Raw genomic sequence first — 9,203 nt, 5'->3', positions numbered from 1 at the left:
ACACTAAAATGTGACCGAGTAGGATGATGGAACAGTTGATCAGTCAGGGAAGAAAAGCACAGAGGGGACTGTGATGGTTATCTGCAAGCGCCATGGGAAAGAAAGGATGGCTTCTTAGTATGTGTGTCCCTGGGAGGCAGGACTTGGTCGTTGGGGTCAAGGTTACATGGCAGCAGAGAAAGCATTTCAGTATGAGAGTTACTGAAAGCATTCAGTATGAGGCAGGCAAACGGATAAAAAATTGTGCTTCTTTATGCATTTTTTTAAGTAAATAAATAAGTTCCAAAGGGTGGCTATCTATATGAGAAAAGGACTTGAAGAGAAATTCATAAATGAGAAAATGCAAAATTCCACTGGTAATCAAAGAAGTATAAATTGTATTAGTAAAAGATACTTTTTTTGCTTATCAAATTAGCAAAAACGAAAACAAACAAACCACCCTCTCTCCCTCTTACCTGATGGCCTGATAATGCTCAATGTCAGGGAGGTCTGGTGTGATCATCATTTTCATGCACTGCTGTACATATGCAAACTAGCCATTTAGCAGTATAATTGCTAAGGTTTTTGTAATAAGTGCTTAATCTTTGATCCAGTAATTCCATTTCTAGGAATTTTAACTGAAATACTTAGAGACAAATACAATAATATTACAGTCATCTTCTTCATTACGTTATCTTGTAAGAGTGACAGGTTAGAAACAGCTTAAATGTATAACATTAACAGAATAGTTAAAAAATGTTTAGCACAGCCCAATAGAGTGGATTATTATGCAGCCTTTAAAAATGTGATTTATCACATTTAGTCTTTAGTATAGATATACAAATGACCTCAAACATGTGAAGAAAAATTGGTAGGAGGAGGACATGCAGGAAATATGCCTTTCATAGGTTGGAAGCATCTCTGGATAGTGGAATTATGGACAAATTTTTAAATGCTTGTTTATGTTGTTTTTATATCTTCTAAGTTATAAAATATCATTTTGATAATTAGGAGATATAAAGTAGAAAATCTATTTTTAAAAAACCCGGAAAGCAGTATACTCTTAGTTATGTAATATTAAGTCAGAGGCCAGAGAGCGTAGAAAGCTTGGGAGTCAACAGGGCGGGGGCAGGGTGGGCGAGTGAAGTTGGTCTGCCCCTGCCTGGATGAGTATCTTAGCATTGACATTGTTTGGAATTGAGGGTTGCTGGTGATAAATAAAAACAGATGGACTTCTCGACAGGTTTATTCTTGTTTCTCAATCTTCTTGGCTATCCTCGGGGTTAGATCGCTCCCAGACCTTCCTTTCCCCTGCCCTTGTAGCTACTAGTGAAGGATTCTTATATTTGGAGGAAATAGCTTTTAAGATCCCTTTTAACTGTGAGATATTAGGACTTTGGGGACAAGATGCAGGGCTGTGGAAGCTCTCCCACACATGCTGAGTATGCGTTCTACTTTGTGTTGAAGCTGGGGATCACCTACATTTCACAAAACACTTCTTACCACAGTGAATCAGCATGCGTTCAGATGCAGCAGGGTTTGTATGTGATTCCAATAATTTTAAGAGAGCACACATGTGTGTGGTTTAAGAAGAGTGCTTCGTTTCACGTGTCTCCTAATTTCCTAGAACTGCAGCGTGGCTTTCTTATCAAGTCATTGGAACAGATTACGTGATATGATGCTCCCTTCCGCGAAGCCTTGACTCCAGCACTCATTTTACCATTTTAAGACACTATGTCTTACAAATATGCAAACATCTGCATTTGAGGGTTGGTGTGACAGGTGCCGTTTGCGCCGGCGAAGGCAGGCACCGTCCGTATGGAAAGGTCACGCTTAATCGTCTTGGAACTGATTTCTGAATACTGAGAGCGCGGAATGAAATGAAACCTCAAACACACCAGCGTTTGTTTTTAAGTTTGCAAAGGTAGCTGCTAACTCAACAAAATGAAACTATGTCAGGTTACACACTTTTGAATCATGTGGGCTTTATTCAAAGCCTTTTTGTCTTCTTGGTCAACTTCATTCGAAAAGACCATAGGTGCAAATGACAAAGAGCAAAGATGATTTGACCAACTGGCCAGCTAAGATATTTCTGTGACACTCCATTTCCCAGAAGGGATAGAGTCAGTTTATGAAAATGGGTCAGCCTTGAAATCACCCACAATAGTGTGTGTGGAGGGGGTGGGGTGGGAGCTGGTGCAGGGCGAATGGAGCAGCTAAGCTGAAGTTTCAAAATGTTTTGGTCCACCGTAGGGTAGAAATTAAGAAACAGGAGAAGTCTTGGAACTTTTCACGGAGAGCATCTTAGAATCTATTTCAACTCCTCTGCTTAACAGGTTGGGCAAATGGGTTGACAAGTAATAAAATACTCGCCTAAGGTCCCACAGCGGGTTCCCGGTGGAGCTGAGTGAATCTGACTTAGCCCACTGTCCTTTCCTTACTGATTCCAATGCTACAAAAATCAGCAAACCTTGCTGCTTTTTTAATTTTTAAATCATTGAGTGCTTTCTGGGCTAGAATGAAATTGAGAGGAAATTTGAACCTCAGATATCTGCTGTCTATTTGGAGCCTGAGTGAAATAAGATAAACTTGTGAGAGTGAAGACCATGATTTACATGTCCCTATATAACTTTCTTTGAAACTGTATCAACACATATATATTTCTTAAAGTAGTCCTAGAAGCTCTAAGTGTTGACATGATGGAAAATAAAACTTTACTGTAGTCACCTGGTGGTTTTCGTTTGTAAATTAGCCTCGCAGTCCAGGCACCTGAGGTAGCCCTCTCCTCTGCTTCCACGAGGCAGGGCTTCTGTGATGAGGATATTCTGCCACTAGGTGGCAGTCATACCGCACTGGTTTGGGCGCTCTGACTGTTTTATCTGGAGTGGAGATTAGCGCCATTGCTTTTTCTTCCTCCTATCTACAGAAGTTTAGCTCTTGATTAAAAAAGCGGAGTATTACTCAACACCACATTTATAGAAGATACATTAAAAACCAAATTTTTAAATGATTTAGATGTAATTCCTTATCTGTCTCATCAAGTTTTAAACAGTTCAATTCTTAATTCAGCTAGCTGTCCTCTCCTTTAAAGCTTAAAGCTTCCCAGAAGGATCTGAATGAATAAAAAGTGATTTGAATCTACAACTTCAATTTTAAACCTAAAAAATGATTTCTTTGTTCCTGCAATTATAACATTTTAAGCACTTTTTCCACTCAGTAAATCTAAATCTTCAAAGCATTTTATTTTTCATTTAAAATAAGGAACCTAGGTACTATTAAACTGCTAAAGTAGCATCCTTTCATTGTAATGGTGACTGGGAACAGTGAGACCTCCCTCTTTGGGTGCTCGGTCTCACGGTCTCACGGTCTCACGGTCTCACGGTGAAAGCAGCCGGAGAGCGGCCCCCTGTTTACAGGGAACGTCATTTGGCCACAGCAACGATTTTGAGGTAGGTTAAGTTTGTCACTATTCCTTCCACGCCCATAGGTCTGGAATCATATAAAGATGGAGTCTTTGGCATTTCAAATATGTTAATGAGAGTAAAGAGAAGTTTTGCTTAAAATGTAAATGTGTTTCGTTCTGTTCTGTGGTCTGTATAAAAGGGACTATTACCAAGGTGAATTATTTCCAGAAGGTTAAGTGGAGAGAGGAAGCAGAAGGAAGGACAGAATTATAAGGAACTAGGAGAGGGGTTTTAGGGGGAAACATTGAGAAGGAGTCAGAGAAACTGAAAAAGAGGAACCCGAGTACGCTGGGGAAATAGGTGGCTCTTAAAGCAGGAATATTCCAGAAGCAAAAAGGATGAGCCTAGCCCTGAGGGGAGTTTAAGCATCCAAAGTCCCTGTAGGAGCAGAAATTAATGACTCTGGAAGGTGGGGGCTTGGAGTTAGCACCCTGGAAAACCAAAGGCCAAGTGCAGGAGCAGGGCTCCTCCCAGTGGGTCCATGGACCACCAACCTCCACATCCCAACTGGGCTCAGGGCCCAGGAATCTGCATCTCTGACAGTCACCCCAGTTGATTTTCATGGTCTCCAAAGGTTGAGGACCACTGGAGATGGCGGAAGAGGCTGCAGACCATGAGTGGTGTGGTGATAGATTTTTCAGGCTTCTAGGTAAATGAGTGCTGTAAGCCTGAATGAAGAAAACCAAGCATCTCATGACCTAACCAGCTGTACCTGTTTACACCAGTCAACACTCCCGCACCAAAGAAGGCTCAGTCATTCCTTTGAAGCATCTGCTGTGTGCTGGCAGGCAATGGGCTGGGTAGGTAGAGCGAGGAGATCTTCCAGAAACAGGAAAGGCAGGGATCTTTCCATGCTTGCAAGGTGGCAGCTAAGTAAACTCAAGCTCTCTTGTCCCTGTGTCTCTACAGCTGAGCTGAGTCTCAGCTAGGCAGGTGTCAGGACGTGGTGGTTCCTGTGGAGATCCTCCAAGTGTGTTCCACAGACAAAATCTACTTAGGGGTTACGGGTTACTCAATATCACTGATGATTCTGGGATCCTGGGGTCCCATGGGAGGGAACTAGAACTTCGGGTTTAGACAGACACGTGTCTGACAGATAAGGGGCAGAGGGGAAAAGGGTGGAAGCGGGTTTTCAGAGAGTGACAGTGGTAGTCCCCAGGGCTAGATGCAGGCAGGCTGCGGTGGCTTTTCCTGATCTCAATTCAACCTAATCTCTCTTCCACTCCAGAACCTTTGTGTCCTGGCAGGAAGTATAACTGTTCAGTAGTGTAACTGTTTTCTAGGTGATCCAAGTCCCTTCTAGGGGCACTCATTCATTTAATTAAAAAAGAGTAATTGGTCCAGGCTCCCCCATTCCATATTCTGTGGCAAATACAGTGTTTTCCCCCAAGATTTCTATGAATTTGGGTGGCTTACACTTTCATAGTTATAGGTCTCAACTTCTTGCTTCCCCTGAAATCTAGGTCACTTAGGCAGCTGGTGTGCCTTCTAGGGTGAGGGAATATCTCCTCTCACCACACCACCCGACCGAAGGCCAGACATGGTCCCCAAACCTCAGCTCTCCTGCCAAGGAGATGGAGACAGCAGACTTTGCTAAAAGCCTTGCTTGAGAAATGGAGGGAGGCTCTTATTATAGCACAGAAATAAACTTCACATGGAATAGCAGACTCTGTGCTGAATTTCTTCTTCCCCATCTCCACAGAGCATCCTCTGGGGATCAACTTTGCCCTCTGGCCACCACTTCCCGCCATCTTGCATGGGGCCCCTTTCTTCTCCCAACCATGTCACTTCCTGGCCCCCTCTCCAGAAAAGAGGTGGCCACTTGAAAGGAAATGTTCTTACTTGAAAGAGAGGTGACTATTAGAGCCCAGGAAGCAGATAGTCAAGAGCTCCAGGTAACAAACAGTAGACCAGAGTGGGGCTGCTCCGAGCTTCGGAGGTCTGGAATACACCCTCTTTTTCTGTGGGTGGTTGGAGACCGTCTGTGGCAGCTGGAGCAGAGGGGAAGCAGCACGGCTCCATCCCCCTTCCGGGAACCCCTAGACGGGCTCCAGAAGGGGGATGGTGGAGACCTGGTCACTGGCAGGTGGAGCATATCGATCCAGGAAGCACAGGGACAAACTAGTAAAGTACCCCTGCTGAGGCCTGAGAGGATGAGGGGCCCCTGAGACACGCAAGTGAATCTCTCAAGGAACAGCATGGGGTACTGCTTCTTGTGGCCTCATATCCTCTTTCAACATCCAGAAATGATCCATTGTCTTTCTAATGTGCAAACCAAAATTGAATAAATCTACATGAAGATCTGAGCCAGTGCTTCTTTTTTTTTTTTAAAGATTTTTTATTTATTTATTTGAGAGAGAGAATGAGATAGAGAGAGAGAGCATGAGAGGGGGAAGGGTCAGAGGGAGAAGCAGACTCCCTGCCGAGCAGGGAGCCTGATGTGGGACTCGATCCCGGGACTCCAGGATCATGACCTGAGCCGAAGGCAGTTGCCTAACCAACTGAGCCACCCAGGCGCCCTGAGCCAGTGCTTCTTAAACTTTAATGTGCACACACATCATCTGGGGACCTTGTTAAAATACCGATTCTGATCCAGGAGGTCTGGGGTGGGGGCTGGAGTCTTCATGTATAACAAGTAAGGTGTTCGTAGGTGACGTAGCTGCCGCTGGCCCATGGGCCGCACTTTGAGAAGCTGAGGTGTCAGCAACCTGATGTTTCCACTGACCTTCGCCTGGGCCTAGCATTTGCAAATAATGACAGAAAATAGACACTTGGGGGTGGGGAGACAATTCTTAGCCCACAAGGCTTGGTGTTCACGATGGACTGTAAGCTGTACGGTAAAGCGAGAAGATGGGAGGAGGATGAAGCAGCTATCCTGAGATGACTCAGTGGATGTCCTTAACAAGAAAATTTATTTTATCCTTGTTGCACAAGCCCAGGAACAAAACATATAAACTAGCTCCCTACTCCAAAGCCTTTCCTTCTAAGGGGATTGACTGACCCCATGTTGTCTCCTCATTGCCCCTCGCTGACCAGCCAGTGACCCTCTCTTAGGAAGTGGCACGCTATGACTTTAGCAGTGATTTTTAGATTCCACGCTTGACCTTTCAGCTAGAGAACGAAAGGCCTGCACCGTTTTGGGAGGACCCCTTGGTGCCCCTAAATCAGCTTAGGGAGGCAGTCAACGTCACCATATTTAACAGTGCTACATTCCCCTCCTTTAACCAGGCCCCCTTCTAAGAGCCCAGGAAAATACAACAATGTGTCTCAGCAAGCCTTTGTCCCGGGCTTATGTGTTGTGGCATTAGCTGCGGCAGCTGCACCCAGCCCCAGAGTGACACGCACGTTTAATCCCCACCAGCCTGTCAGTCCACCATCCAGCTCTGCTTTTATACAGAACTTTGCACAGCAACTCCCCAAAGAGTTATAATTAGAATTTTCAAAGCACATAAACAAAATTCAAGCCACATAAGTCCACCCGCCCAGCCTCAGGGAAGCAAAAAGTCTCAGAGAAAAACCTTTTTTTGAAAAAAAAAAAAGTTTGTAGGAAGAAAACACAAAAGAGTAGACTTGGATCGAAACAAAACAGTGCAACAGAAAAGAAGCTAAATAGTGGCAAAAAAACAAAAGACAAAAACCAAAACAAAACAAAAAACAAAATCTAAAAAACAAAAACAAAAAAACCCCACACAAACTCAAAACAACCTGAACACCTGCTTTTTTATTGAGGATTATAGTTAAATACAGAAATTTGGATGGAGAGAGTGGCTTTGACGAGCTGAGGAACTCAGCTTGTAGGTTGTGTCTTTGGAGAAACCTCCCGGCAGTAAATGGTTTCACATGCATCCAACAGTTCATTGACTAAGAGTTCACTGAACACTAGCTAGTTACGGGGCTGGGGGAGCAAGCAATGAGAGGCGTGCCCGTGTGGCCCCTGCTTTTGAGGAAGGGGAAGAACGCATGGGAAAATATGGAAGACCCCCTAATGGCAAACGCATAAACAAGCAGCAATTTTGGCGTAGCTGGGCTCCCATTAGCGGAATGACACCTTAACTTCTAGCAAGGAAGCAAATACATATGACTTTAAATTGAGAGTCAAGGAAAAAAAAATAGGAGACATTTGAAATGCCATTTAAGAAGAGTTTTCCCTCTGTATTTCTGGCAGTGATACAATAAACTATTCTCCGTGAGTTATCCCATGGAACCGCTGTCATTTGCTAACTAACCCTGTCCCCGTACTCTATATCCAAAACCAAAACATGTTTTACAAAAGTGTTTTATTTATTCATTTTCTGAAGGTTTTATTTTTAAGTAATCTCTACACCCGATGTGGGACTCGAACTTACATCCCCGAGATCAAGAGTCACATGCTCTACCGATTGAGTCAGCCAGGCGCCCCTACAGAAGTGTTTTAGATGTAGTAAAAGCAACTATGATTCCCTAAATTGTTCAAGATTATTATTTCCATGCTAAGCAAGATCCCCTAAAGATGTACTGATGATACCACGGGCCAGGTCCTTTGAGGACTACTGTGTGCCATTCCATCATCTTTCCTCATAGCCTCTGTTTGAGGGCGTGATATTATTATTTCTGAGGTAGAAATAATATTACCTGGGGTCTGTGCATGGACATGGCAGTAAGAAGTGAAACCTTGGCTCAACTCCTAGGTCTATCTGACTCCAAAACCCTTGCTCATACCCAGTCTGTTCCACCAGCCCCCTGCACCCAGGGAGGTTGGGGTTCCCGGGAGGGTGAAGAAGGGACTTTGCTGGCCCATGTGTTGGGTTCACCTCACCCACCGTGGGGCTAGCACTTCAGGGCGGCGTTCCGACAACTCTGAAGGTGTGGCGGACAGAACAGGAGCCTTATCCCTGCACCTGGGCAGCGAGGAGTCACACTTTGACTCCTTTTCTTAGGATACACTTCTTAGGCTTTCACAAAACAAAAAGAATACTGTAAAGGAGAAATTAAATAAGCATCTGTAAGAAATTTTTTTTTAAAGAAGAAAGAAAATCAACTTTCAAAAATCACTCCTGAGCAACTCATGGACGGTACCTCTGGTTTCTCAAGAATGAACACCTCTTCTTTCTCCTTACCACTACCTCTTTTCATCCTTAATTTAAAAATGATAGGGGTGCCTGGTGGCTCAGTCCATTAAGTGTCTGCCTTCAGCTCAGGTCATGACCCAGGGTCCTAGGATCGAGCCCCATGTCGGGCTCCCTGCTCAGCGGGGAGCCTGCTTCTCCCTCTGCCCCTCCCCATCTGCTCGTGCTCTATCTCTAGCTTTCTCTCTCTCTCTCTAATAAATAAATAAAATCTTAAATAAAAATAAAAATGATAATACAGTCAACACTTGGCGTTAGATTCATGAAAGACTTATTTTTAGGAGAGATTTAAAAGAACTATGCCATCCACCTGTGGCAATTAAGGCTCCTGGAGCGGTCTTGTGTCAACCCCTGGAGCTGGCCCCCTAGCACTGGCTGTCTTCCAGTTGGGGTGACTATACTTAGTCCTCCTAAGAGTTCTCCCCTGCAACTGAGCCTGAGGCCACATTTTCATTTCCTGAGTTTGCATGTGGAGTGATCCATTTTTTTGGAGGCCCTCCCTACCTTATGAACCTGGCTCCATCATTGCTCTATAGGGATTTTCAGAGAGCGAATCACTCAATCCTGGAGACTCAGCCAACCATCTACAGGGTGGAGTGACTCATGGACACCTGCCATGAAAAATCGTTCATTCCTGAAAACAACTCTGGAGGCC

This window comes from Halichoerus grypus, chromosome 3, assembly GCF_964656455.1.
Source record: "Halichoerus grypus chromosome 3, mHalGry1.hap1.1, whole genome shotgun sequence".
NCBI classification, from domain to species: domain Eukaryota; kingdom Metazoa; phylum Chordata; class Mammalia; order Carnivora; family Phocidae; genus Halichoerus; species Halichoerus grypus.
The sequence above is the reverse complement of the archived record's forward strand: the minus strand, read 5'-3'. Positions refer to the sequence as shown.